General features: G+C 44.3%; 1 long non-coding RNA gene across 1 annotated transcript; it reads right to left on the bottom strand.

Moving 5' to 3' along the window:
- Positions 1-881: 881 nt before the first annotated feature.
- On the bottom strand, positions 882-8,716 carry LOC144144859 (uncharacterized). The gene is made up of 4 exons (XR_013317359.1): positions 8,619-8,716; positions 4,896-4,978; positions 3,298-3,354; positions 882-1,084 (listed from the first exon to the last, which is right to left on the bottom strand). It is a non-coding gene; the product is annotated as an uncharacterized LOC144144859 (long non-coding RNA).
- Between the last annotated feature and the right edge of the window lie 4,660 nt (positions 8,717-13,376).

The raw sequence follows: 13,376 nt of genomic DNA on the forward strand, positions 1-13,376 counted from the left end.
TCCAATATACTGCATTTCAATCCAGTCCAATCTAATGCTCCTCGGCCATGCGGAGCGCGCCTCTCCAGAAGCCCTCTCTTTCCCTCCCTCATCTTCGTCTCTCTCTCTCTCTCTCTCTCTCTCTCTCTCTCTCTCTCTCTCTCTCTCTCTCTCTCTCTCTCTCTCTCTCTCTCTCTCTCTCTCTCTCTCTCTCTCTCTCTCTCTCTCTCTCTCTCTCTCTCTCTTTTTCTTTGTATCTTTCTAACCTTTTGTGAACCTTTTAGTTTGTTCTTGTTAACCTTTCTTAAACATTTTGTTCGCAAAGTTTCGATTTACATGGTGCTATGCGTCTCTATCTCTGTCTCTTTCTTTACCCTTTTTCAACCTTTCACTTTATTTTGTTAACCTTTTGTAACCTTTCGTTCACAGATATTTCAATATACACTGTGCTGTACCCTCAGCATGGACGCCGGATGCCGGACAAGCACTGGCATTAAAGGGCTTCGCCACAAATAGGCAACAGATGATGTTTTATCTAGAATAGTGGTCCCAAACAGACTTGCACTGCCCCGAAATTTGCCTTTTGGTATTGGAGAGGCGCTCCAAACCTCTTTTTACTGCTCCAAATCTGCTCGGAAACAGCATTATTCCTTCTCTCTGGGCTGCTCCTAAAGGCTCAAGCCCACTTACTCACCTGGGTAGAACATACTGGTAGAAATTAAAATACCAGCGCGATAGATGGGACAGAAGATTTAAGACACAAGCACAGGAAAAATATGTATCTCCCTCTTCCTGTCCGGTCAGATTCGTTGTTGTTTCGATAAAAAACTTGAGCCGATTCAGTTCCGCCATTATCTCCTTTATTTGAGCCTTTTTCTCTCAGATAGGCACTGCTTGCCAAATCTAGGGCGGGAACTTTTGATCAAGCCTTCTTCGTTAATGTCACCGCTGATTTCGTTACAGTGGTATTTTCGCATATCTTATTACTCGTTTCGCGAATACATGTGCCATTTCTGCATTTTCCTATGTCACACAGAAACGGTGTCCCAACTGTTGGGGCTGCTACAGTTGTGGTAGTGATGGTGTTGGCATTATGTGAAGGCACCTATAAGAAACAAAGTAGACACAAAATTAGGGCACAATTCTTAGACGTCTTCTCTATGTGTAATCAGCTTGTGCCAAGTAATGCCAAGTAATGCCCTTTGCATTACTACTCGTGAGCAGTTGACATGCCACACGTCAGGCTGCACGAACCGGTAGAAAGAGTTAAGATAAGCGCTTGGCTATCGTAAGAAATGGTGAGGAAGATTTATGCGAAGTAGGACGTAGCACTTCCAATACAAAATGAGGCTCGCATCACAATGTTACTGCAACAGAGTTTTTCTTAGAGTAGTGAATTACAGTGAAGCGCACGTTTTTCGCAACCGGTTGTGTTCTAACCCGCCCAAATGAGTACTCTATATTTCCCGTTACATTTGTGTTGAGCTAGGCCCTATATTATTATTTGCATCAGTGGATCCTGGCGAGTGAATAAAGCAGTGGAAATAAAAAAAGAAAAAGGGCGAAATTGGAGACCTGTACTCTAGGTTACTGACATCGTTACGTTTAGTTTGCGATCCCGTCAGGATAAACTCACTCTTAGCCTGTATTCCCAATTTTCTGCAGCGTCAATTGAAAACCAAAGTTTCCGCTAATGTGCTCAACCAAAATGGTTGGGCCACAACCTCTAACAGTTTAGAATATCCTTTCACACTAAGAGTCTAATGTGAAGCAGGCTGCACAAAAGTTTGGCTTACACCGGAACGTTCACTGTGGAATCAAACTCAAGAAATATGTTGTCAATTTTCATTGAAACTGAATCATTTTTTAGCCTCACAATACATTGGCCAGTGCGAGGAGCGTCTTACAATTTATATCGCATGAACTCATGATCGAGTTTTAATGACGCGGTTTGTGAAATCCAAGAAATTCTGGATGACAGGAAGTATTGTGTAACTCGACGCATTTTGCCGTCAATAATCAGCTAAGTATTAGGTGTAGGGCGTCTAGATAAGGGAATGTTTAATGCTGTTTGGTAAAGTTACTCATGCGTCAATAAACAGCACGCGCGACAAACCGGACACTGTAAAGAAAACACCAAGCATTTAAATTACAGGCGAAACTTTTTTCTTGGTGATACACAGCAGTCTTACCGCTTCCTGCTGCTTTTAAGCTCATAAATGCACACATCAAAATATCAACAGGAATGAACGCTTGCTAGGATTGCTACATTTCGATCTACGTGAATAGCTTCTGATTTTTCATCTCATTAAGAGCTGAAAGCTCATGCCCGTGTACGGGATGTTGCAGTGCGATTCCGGGGCGGAGGACGTTTCATTTCCGCGTTAATAAACGGGGTGGATAACAATATATAATCCAATATTACTCGTGACATATTTTTCCGCATGTGCCCGTGGGTTGCATTTTTACCTTTTACATATTGACTCGCGGAATGCGCTTTGGAGGTCTGCACCAAGCTGTCGCTGGGGCTACCTGCAGCAGTCCAAGGCCATATTGGCATCATTAAGTTACTGCCACCCGCACAGTGCACTTTGGGGGTGGTATACGCGTCCTTCTCTGACCAGGTCTCTACAGGAAGGGAAGGTATATCTGCCCCGTGCGTTGCGCAAGCTTCCACGTTTCCCTGCTTTCGCTCACCCAACCATCGCTCATGAGCGCGATTAACCTATGGCCTTGGTACTATTTTCTCACCACAGCTAAGGCTAGGATGTAGACATTCCTTTGGCCAAAAATAAAACTTTGCGTACGGTCCTCCTTGTTCACAGCGTCGAGGAAATGGCCAGTGCGGTCATGTAGTCTCCTCCTGACGCACAAGTGCACCGAGGCCCACGCTCGAGTTTGAAAGTGGCACTTTTACCTAACACTATGAGACATACGACAAAAAATTGCAACTACGTTCCTTCATTAGATAAACGCAGGCCTCTGTTAGAGAATATTGTGCAACCCTTTACTGCCCATTTTTATGATCATGAGCTAGATCTCCACGATGACTTTGGCTGCCTACGTGTAATTAGCAGTGACGCCGCCAACCACACAAACAAGTCCCCGCGACGTCTAGGGCTGATCGAGATACCAGCTGCTCAGACGCTACGGGTTAGTCGGTTTTGTTGGAATTTCAAATATTTGTTTGAAATGTGCGCTAATATTGGTATAAGTGCTAGAGGTGAACGATGTTATTCAAAGAGCCAAATCTTTGTGTTCTCGGGCCGTTAAAGTGGCACTTTCGTGAAATGCACTGTTTTGCCACCATTTACTTACAATGCAAGTGGCATCCTCGAGGAACGTTCCGCAGTAGTCTTTGCAACCCCAAGGTACCTGGAGAAAACAGTACTGATTTACAAGCAGTACATTTACCGTAAATAGTAGCCAAAAAACAATGCTTCACAACCAATAACTAAGGCGTAGTTTGAATATTGCCCCGAACCGTGTATTGGGTTTGTTTTTTTGCATTTTGCGTTTACTTCCCGGCCGCGCCCTGCAGTGTTATCTGTGTCGCAAGCGAAGCATATGTTCCATTCTTTAAACTATTGCCGCACAAGTAAGCCTATTCTGATAAAGAGAGCGTTCCGCCCCAACGACACTGCCCTAGAATAATCTTCTTGATCTAAAACGTTCTGGATGTTAATTGACGGTTCGAGAAACTCTCGAGCGGAAATATAAATGCCTGCAGAGCAGACGCCGCGGTATTCGACTCGCCGACATTTGCCTCCGGACTTCACTTTGTTGACTGCTGCTTCGCCACCTGTGTATTCTTTGAGTTGTTAGGGGCGCACAAGTTAGCTCTCATATACTTGTTTTCCTTGAAGATAACACCGTCGTCTTTGGCTTCGGTACAATATGCTGCTACCCGGCTATGTCACCCCAGCTACCCACCTCATATCCTAAGCATGTGTGTGAAAGTTTGATTTCCTGCTATAGTAAGTTGTTTGGAATATTACTCACAAAACATGAACCCTGAATGTGAACAATTCAAACGGGTTTGTTATAGAGCCCGCTGAGAGCGATCCTCTATAGTCGTGTTTCGCACCGATAAATATAAAGGTAGTTTGATATTCTTTAATTCACAATATTATTCCAACACATATTTATGATAGATTCGATACACAAGAACTCCGATATTTCTTCGCTTTTAAAAGAATGCAGTGTGCTTCCGTCGCTGTGCAGCTGTTGCGGCAGCGCATAAGGCGGCTACTCAACTGCGTACATTCATGAAATACCATCTTGGAGTCTTATACTGCGTGTTAGGGGTGCTGTCGTGTGTGCAGCATAATTGTACACTAACCTTTCTTGCAGTATTCAGAGGTGCAAAGAGAAGCGCGAAAAGAACAATACCACAAGCTTAGATGGTGGACTCTCGAACGCGATAATCCGAATCACATGACACGAACGACCATCGTATCGAAATATCTAGAAATACCTTATGGATTAGTTCTGTGCAATTTCGCTTGGAACCATTCGTTGAGGTAAGGTATTCCTTAAATAATCTTGATAAAAGCGCGCCTAAGAAATAAAAATTTCGCATGAACAAGGTTGTAACAAGAATGAACACGGGCTGTGGATATGTTGTGAAGGTCCTTCACACCGTTGCAATGTTGTTTTGGTTTCTGTGGTGTGTTGCTAGCAGTCTGCGCTCAAATGGACCCGTTGTTGGGGTGAAATAGCATCCATTCAGTGATGTTTTATAAAATATATTTAACCAACAAAATACTTGTTAATACTGGGGCTTTTTAAAGCAGGTTTCAGCCAGATATTTTTAATTCTTTAAACGACCAAAGAATTTATTAAAGTCGTTTTTTTGAGCCACGTTCCCATTTGTTGCTTTGCGCAGATTTTTTTTAGATGTTCTGTTTACTCACCATTGAATTACTGTACCAGTACTTTAATACTGGTGCACATGGTGTGGCGTCATCCAGATCGGGTGGCAGTTGATCAGAATAATCTGTGTAATTTATGAAAGCGGTATGTTAGCATTCCTTTGGCGGCTGCACTAGAAACAATTTACCCAAAACACCCCGATTTACACATTTGCACCGCGAATTACAAATACGGTAGTTTCGCGACAATGGCAGACCGTTACCAGTTCGTGATAGCAGCAGAGAAGTCCTTGCGCCGCAATTTTGGCGTTACATTCTGGAACTCTTCCATCGCATATTTTAACATATTTGCAATACACAGCTATTACTTATAGGTCCTACGCTGTAGTGATATTCTGTTTCATAACGGCATTATCTACCCAAGGCAACCTTAATCGGTACACAGTGCACAAAAACAGTCGGCAGTATTTTAAGTATGCGTGGCAGTATTGCCAACAGTGTGAAATCACCCACTCAGAGCGTGCGAAGAACTGTGACGTGAGTGCACGTTAAATTGTTATGCCTGGAAACATTCATGAACCAAGGCTGACAATGTTTCCATTGCTGGGAACTCCGTTTGTCTGCGTAATTGTTTACCCTCCGCGTAACCTTTACATAAATATATAGTCATATTTATAAATATAAATATATAATATATATATAATATATATATAAATATATAAATATATAGCCATCATCCTCCATAGGGAGAGCAGTAAAATACCTATAAGGAAGGGTGTCAGACAAGTAGACACAATCTCTCCAATGTTATTCACAGCATGCTTACAAGAAGTATTCAGAACGTTGGATTGGGAACAGGTGGGAGTAAGGGTCAATGGAGAATACCTCAGTAACCTCAGATTTGCTGATGACGTTGCCTTGCTAAGTAACTCGGGGGACGAATTGCAAAGCATGCTTTCCGCACTGGGCGAACAGAGTACAACCGTGGGCCTGAAAATTAATATGCAGAAAACTAAAGTAATGATCAATAACCTCGGGACAGCACAGCAGTTTGAGATAGGTGGCGAGGCAGTGGAAGTGGTAAGCGAATATATCTACTTAGGCCAAGTTGTGACCCCGGATCCCAACCATGAGGCAGAGATAATTAGAAGGATCAGAATGGGGTGGGGTGCATATGGCAGACATTCTCAGATAATGAATAGCAGCCTACCATTGTCGCTGAAGAAGAAAGTGTATGACAGCTGCATCTTACCGGTACTCACCTACGGGGCAGAAACTTGGAGGCTCACTAAGAGGGTTCAACTTAAATTGAGAACGACTCAGCGGGCAATGGAGCGGAAAATGATAGGTGTAACATTAAGGGACAAGAAGAGAGCGGAGTGGGTCAGAGAGCAAACTGGTGTTAAAGACATATTAGTAGAAATTAAGAAGAAGAAATGGACGTGGGCAGGGCATGTAATGCGAAGGCAAGATAACCGCTGGTCATTAAGGGTAACAGAGTGGATCCCTAGAGAAGGCAAGCGTTGCAGGGGGCGGCAGAAAGTTAGATGGGCAGATGAGATCAAGAAGTTTGCGGGGATAAATTGGTCACAGTTGGCACAGGACCGAGGTAATTGGAGAATAATGGGAGAGGCCTTTGCCCTGCAGTGGGCGTAGATAGGCTGGTGATGATGATGATGATGAAATATATAGTATTTGCAAGGAAATTTAGTTTTGGGAGCTCTTCGAAGAACGGAAAAACCGAGAATCAAATTATCCATACTGGTGTTTGCACTAAAACCTTGAAACCGGTATTAATATTGCGTGCAGATCATGAAAGCTACCATTAGCACTATCACAAAAACATGGAATTAAAACACTTGCTCGAGCTGACATCTTTTTGTCTGCTGTGGTGTGCTAACCGATGTCTACGCGCAAGCCTGTATCACTCTCTCTCTCACGAGCCATTTCAGAACTTGTGTTGTAGCACAAGTTCTGAAATTTGATGTTGTGATTCGTAAATAGTTGTCGATATGATGAGTGCAACGCAAAATATCTATACGTGTAATACAGCTTTACGTGTAATAAACGGTGTGGTGGGGTTGGTGTGGAGGACAATCCTCGCACGCTGAAATCACTGTGTTCGAGTGCCACTCAGATCAATACCGCAAGTAATTTTTAAAAGTCAACGACGTTCAAAATGACAACGGTGGTTCGACCTCTGAAACAAGCGACACTGAGGAAGAGGGTTTGCATGACCTGTACGATACAAGGCAGTCTTGACAAAGGGCGCCTCCAACCGGGCGAATGCTAAAGTGCTAGCTTAGTTTATTCATCATAATCATAATAATCATAATAATTACTTTACGTGAGGGCACTTTCTTTAGAGGAGCTTTCTAGGAATTTTTTTTGCCAATTAAAACATACTTCCGCCTGTTATTTATGCATTGAGTCGTCGGCAGTATTGTGTACCATTCGTGAACCGTTTTCGGTGACATACCACCCTATGACTACGCGTATTCACACTTTATTAATCACACTAATAAGTTAAAATTGGTGGCTTTCAAGCATGGAACCCTTACTGCATGGTTCACGGGCATACGCTATTTTTGATGAAACTACGCCACGCTGTTTCACCGACTACGGCTTGGCGTAGCCTTTACCCGTCGCTACAAGCACCTCATTGGCTTTACGAGTGACCCCGACTGTGAGAAATGCCATGTACCAGAGACTATTTCGCATGTTCTCTGCCACTGTCCACGCTATGCGCAACCTCGAGAACAATTAGTGCGAACATTGGCCCGTTTGGACTGTCGTGTGGTGTCGGAGGAAGTGCTGCTGGGACCATGGCCGGACGCGAAGCGTCCCTACAAGGCATTTAAAGCTGTGCTGACATTTCTGCGCCGCAGCGGCCTCTCAGAGATATTGTAGTTGAGGCCCGTCCGGCTTAACTTTAACGCATACACCGTATCGGTATAGGCATCTTCTATACATAGCCCTTCATTTATTTCTCCGCCATCTTCATCTCTCTCGTCCTCTATCCACACTCTTTCCTCCACTTTCCCTTCCCACACACAGAATAGCTGGCCAGATATACTACCGTCAGGACGAACTTTCTGTGTTTATTTCATTTCAATAAAATTCCTCTCTCTCTTGCTTGTGTAATTGGAACGTAAATTTGGCTTCTTTACATGCAAGCACTAACGCTATTTATGGAAGCGGCTGGGAACTGGTGATACGCAAGAAAATAGGACATGTGTGCGGACGCTCTCCACGAAGCTAATTAAATTGTCTTAGTCCTGCAGCTGACTTTCTCCTCAAAGAGAAAATGCTCGGTAGGAAAAGCCTAACAGGAAATCAACTCCGCGGAATCGTATTCATAGCGCGGCGGTGGTCGAGGAGTGTTGCACAGATTTGCTAGTGAAAGTTTACCCATTGCTGATTGAAATTGGGCCTCCAATGTAAGGTTGAAACTCACAAAGCGTCTAGGCGTAACACAGGTGTCTAGTGTGTATTAAAATTTCTCTCAGAGTATTTTATTTAAATTATCTATTGATTTTGTATTAGCTGCTCGAACCCTAGCCAAATGACAGAGCCTAAATATTGGCACATTTATTATTCAACTCGTGGATGTTTAACTGCATAATAAAATATGGTGGGCTGAACCTTATCAAAACGTCATAACATTGGCACTGTCTACGCGACATATTTAGCAAAAATTAGGAACACTGTGTCAATTACATAATAAACTGGTTTTCCAAACGCGCGAAATTCAGGCTTACTTACTTGAAAAATCGTTGTCGCTGTAGTCGAACTGGCGTTGTTCAACATTAATTGAAAATTCTGCAATAAAAGTACGCTGTTAGTTATTTGAGAATAGGTCACATAACAATGACCTCTTCTCTGGGCAGCGTAATAAAAAGGAAATTTCTGATATCCACCACACAATTTTATGTCGGAGCATGCTACCATTTTTCTGTCGGCGTGATTGGTTCTCTGAGAGTGGGAGTAAGAACATAAAAAAGCATCTTTAGGTTCATGGGTTGCGACTTCTGCGTATGTCCCTTCAGTGTTTGTGTACCAGCTCAAAGGTATGAGCGGCCGATCAGTGACTGTCTGAGTCCGGATTTTCAAATCCTAAGTTAAATTGTTTGCTTTTGTAACCGAGTCGAACCAGGCAGACGAAGGCGAGATCAAACACACTTGATAACACCATGGCATTAACGCGGAATGGCTTATTATGTCAGCCACACTTAACTAAGATGATATATTTGTGCATAATTATCCGAGGTAAATGGTGCCTTGCGCTATTGAGTGCCAAAGCACGCAAAAATACGAGTTACGGTTTTAGTTAGCCGATAAACGGGTCAGGGCATAGTATAAAATGGTTGGTAACAGCGGCTTTGCATATGACAAGAGAACAGTATTTACAAATAGAAAAAAGTGGCGGTGATATTTGGTCATCTTACTTACCTATAAAACTACGAAAAAATTAGTTGTCTATACACAATGAGCCAAAACAACTCAACATTTTTTATTCTTACTATCAGTGTTCATGCTCAAAAGATTTTAGAATATACAGTTCACTGAAGACAGAAAAATATCATACCTAGAGTGAAAGTGGCAAGCGCTAGAAAGACAGCCAGTTGTAACATTTCTCGTTGTGGGGGATTTTGAAGGACTACTATGCCCAGAGAAGTCGACTCGGCTTATATACTGTAATTCTCAAGAAAATAAGGGTTAGAGCATGAATTAAATATTTTGAGCCAGGGAGTGTGAACTCTTCTTTTAACACCACCTGACATTACAGTCACTAAAAATAACTGTTTTTTCTTTAGCGAACCTAGGGGGGTGTAAAAGGCATTGTGAGGGAAATGAATTAACTTAGGATGCCAAAAAACCCATACCAGTGAAAGGTCAACAAGCATTAGTGGGGGGGGGCGATAAGTTTGACGTATTTGTATTGTAAAAAGTAAACATTTATTGAATTTTTGTGCGACAGCATTGAGTGAAAACGCGTCAGCTTCCTGGGTGGTCATTACCGTGGCGACCATGACGCTCGTTTTTACACTATTGCTTTTCTGAGAAAGTTGTAGGCTCTTCAAAGGGTCACTATCTTATATTAAAGTTAGAGGTTGACAAAATGAGCATATGTTTTTTATTCAGCTCTGTCATACATTGTCGTAATTGATGTTTTTAGGCAAAAGCCTTAACTGCCCCATTCTGCGGAAAACCGTCGTCGTGGTTTTCTCAACGAAATAGCGGTTATGTTAAGTGTAGTGGCTTTTCTTCTGGCGATAATTGTGACCTTCGTTCATTTTTGGAAGCGATAATCAGAAGACGGTACCTATGATGAGCGTGCGCTGTGAAGTGTCTCCAGCGTTCCGAGCAAGTGTCGGCAGCATTACATGGCAAATCTGGAATATTTCGCGTTACAAGCAAGTGTACCCACGATTAGGGGGAATGCCGGAGTTTTCTTTGTTCCAGAGGGCGCAGACCTGTCTCCGTCAGCTGCGGCTTTATTGACAAATAGAGAGACGATAATTACTCGGCATCGCAAAGCTTTTGTTAACAGTGGTTCCGGAAGGGCATCGCGCACACGCCGATACCGTATTTTCCTAAAAGGTAGGATCTTTTCGGAGCTTTTTGGGGATTTTTCTTCGCCCAAATCCTATTCGGAAGTAAGCCTAACCGACTGGAAACGAAATACGTGGTGGAGATAGGCCGTCAGGCCTAACGCTAAGCCTAACACTGGCTGAAGTAGGGGCCATGCCGACCGAACCCGCTGAGTCAGGGGTTCTCACAACTGTTGACACCGGCTGGATGGACGTAGAGGTCACATGTGTTGATGATGAAGTGAACTTGGGATATCAAGAATAGAAGGAAGGCTGGACGAGAGTCCGCCGCATAAAAAGCTGAGGGAAGAGCAAGCGCAGGGAACCTTGCCCCCAGCATTGACGCCAGCTAAAACGTTTAGGTGGAGAGCGGCTGCAGTAGCTACAATGGTGGCAAGACTGAACACTAACTTGCGAAAGGAAGATGGCAAAACGACAGTGTGACCGCGTGGTGGACTTTGCGTGGCGAGTACCCCCCTCCCGGCTATCGAGGCGGCCATCACCAGAGCCGCGAGCATACCAATGACAGAAGCGGAGCTCGAAGCTTTTGTGGCTAACAGAGAGCAAAATATCATCATCGTCAGCACACCCGATGCAGACCGGAAACGCAAATACTCAAATATCAAGGAGATCGAGATCAATGGTTGGAAACACGAGGTGGGAGCATACGCGACGGTAACCGAGGGAACAACGAAGGCGTGATCCGACACGCGCCGCTGGACCACTTCAAGAAAGCGATCATAGCAAGTTGATAACTCACAAGGACCCAAGGATGATAAGGGCCAGGAGGATCCGTAACACTACAACCATCATCTTTGCATTCGAAGGAGACAGAGTTTCCCGCCAAGTGTATTACATCTCTAGCATCTTCTGGTGCAGCTTGTACAGGAATCACTTTGATTTTTGCACGACGTGCGAAGAAATTATTCACAGGAGAGATGTCTTGCCTACCCCAAACGTACGAGTGATTGCGAACTGCGGGTTGAAGAATGCGAAGGAAGGACACGCCAAGGCCTGTAAGAAAAAGTGTAAGCTGTTCAGCGGACCTCATCCCACTGTTGCAAAACTAGATACAAGAATTCGAACGTTGTTACCAAGCTAAGACGGGAGAGAAAAGGAGCAGAGGAACAACTGCGCAGCAAGGAGGAGGAGAGCCTCGCGTTCGGCAGTTTCCCAGAACTAGAAAGTGCATCATCCAACAGGGGCCAAAGAAAACAACCACGCTCGTTCAGCAGAAGATCACATCGTAGTGCGAGTAAGAAGAGAGACCAGGGCAGAGGCAGGTCAAAGTCCAAGGTTAGGGTGAGCTGGATCCGGATTCTACAAGACGGCGCTGGAAGGAAGGAGTCCATGACGAGTTCCTTCACGCCAAGTAACATCAAGACAAATAGAGACCAGGCAATCTAGAACGAAGCGGATGCACTGTGCAACGGGAAAGCACAGTTACGAAGGACGAAAGAGAACTTGGCTGAACAGATGAAGATGATCAGCCAGCAGCTTCCTATGTTACAAGCGCAACAGACCAAGAAAGCACGGCAGCTAACGCAAGAACAAAAAGCACCGCAGCAACAGCAGCAAGCGCGAGAGGAGAACAAGCTAAACTGATGGAATAGGACAGCAGGGCCAGCGAAGGTGAACCCCAGCAAACGGCAGCCTCTGAGCCGTTACCCAGGAGAAGGGCCATTGAGCACCTCAAGGAACGGAAACTTATTGGTAGAGTCGACAAGATGGAAGACATTGTCACCAACCTACAGCAGGAATTCAACTGTCGCAAGAGTGAAATTTCCAGAGATATGGCGGCCATCGTACAATAGAGCATTACAGTGGCTATAAAACAAACTGTCATGCCTGCCTTAAAAGAGCGCAAAGGGTGCTGTCCAACAATGGGCGCGACAACACATGTCCGTTGCGATACAACAAATCAGAGAAGACATTACTCTTTACATTCCACAATGAAGGGGATCTCCACAGGCACAGTAGATGACAGGTTCCTTGCCATGTGGCAGTGAAACTGCCGCAGTTTCGGCCGCAAGAAAGGTATACTTCAAGTCCTTTCCACGAAGGCAGCCAGAAAGCCAGACTTCATTGTAATAGAGAAACAGTGAGTGAAGACGTGCAATTACTAGGTTTTACGGTACACACCGTTCCTCTGAGCCTAGCACCCAACGGCATGGGTAGTGGAATTCACACATTAATCAGAAAGGGGATGTGTCATGAAGAAAGGGGAGACCTAAAGAAGTCGATGGCTGAGTACACTATCACGGAAGTAGTTGTTGGAAAGAAAAGTAAACAGAGGATATACCTCGCAAACTTCTACTGTAAACCAAGCTACCTCAACCAACATTTCAATACGGTCATGCGTAAGACCAGCAAGACGGTAGGTATCAATGCAAACCTCGTAGTTTGCGGAGATGTTAACGCTCATGGCAAGAAATATGGATACGATGCGAATATGATCAAGGGTAGGTATCTGCTAGAAACCGCACAGGAAGAAAGCCTCACCCTGATCATGAACGCCGCACACCCAACAGGTACCGGCTCCAAAAGAGACCGAATCGATATAATACACCAGATTCTACGTTCGTCAGGGTGAACAGCAACAGCAACCTCCCAACGTGGACTAACACGTATCTCAACCTGGGCAGCGACCATTACATTCTCAAAATACGGATTCCCCGTGAACGAGAAGCCAATAAAGACACTTATCCACAAGCTAATAAATTGGGTGTACCGCACTCTGTTACCGATAGATGAAAAGGACCTACAGGATATTGATACTTGAAGGAACACGACCAGGGATAGCGCTGAGGCAGTTACCAAGGAGATACAGACCGAACCCGAAAAAGAGAAGATTAACAACCGCTTGGCAAACAAGTTGGAGACGAAGCAATCCATTCACAAGAGGTGCAAGCAACAACGACACAACAGA

This window comes from Haemaphysalis longicornis, unplaced genomic scaffold, assembly GCF_048455015.1.
Source record: "Haemaphysalis longicornis isolate Haplotype H1 unplaced genomic scaffold, Haemaphysalis longicornis Haplotype H1 scaffold_7, whole genome shotgun sequence".
NCBI lineage: Eukaryota > Metazoa > Arthropoda > Arachnida > Ixodida > Ixodidae > Haemaphysalis > Haemaphysalis longicornis.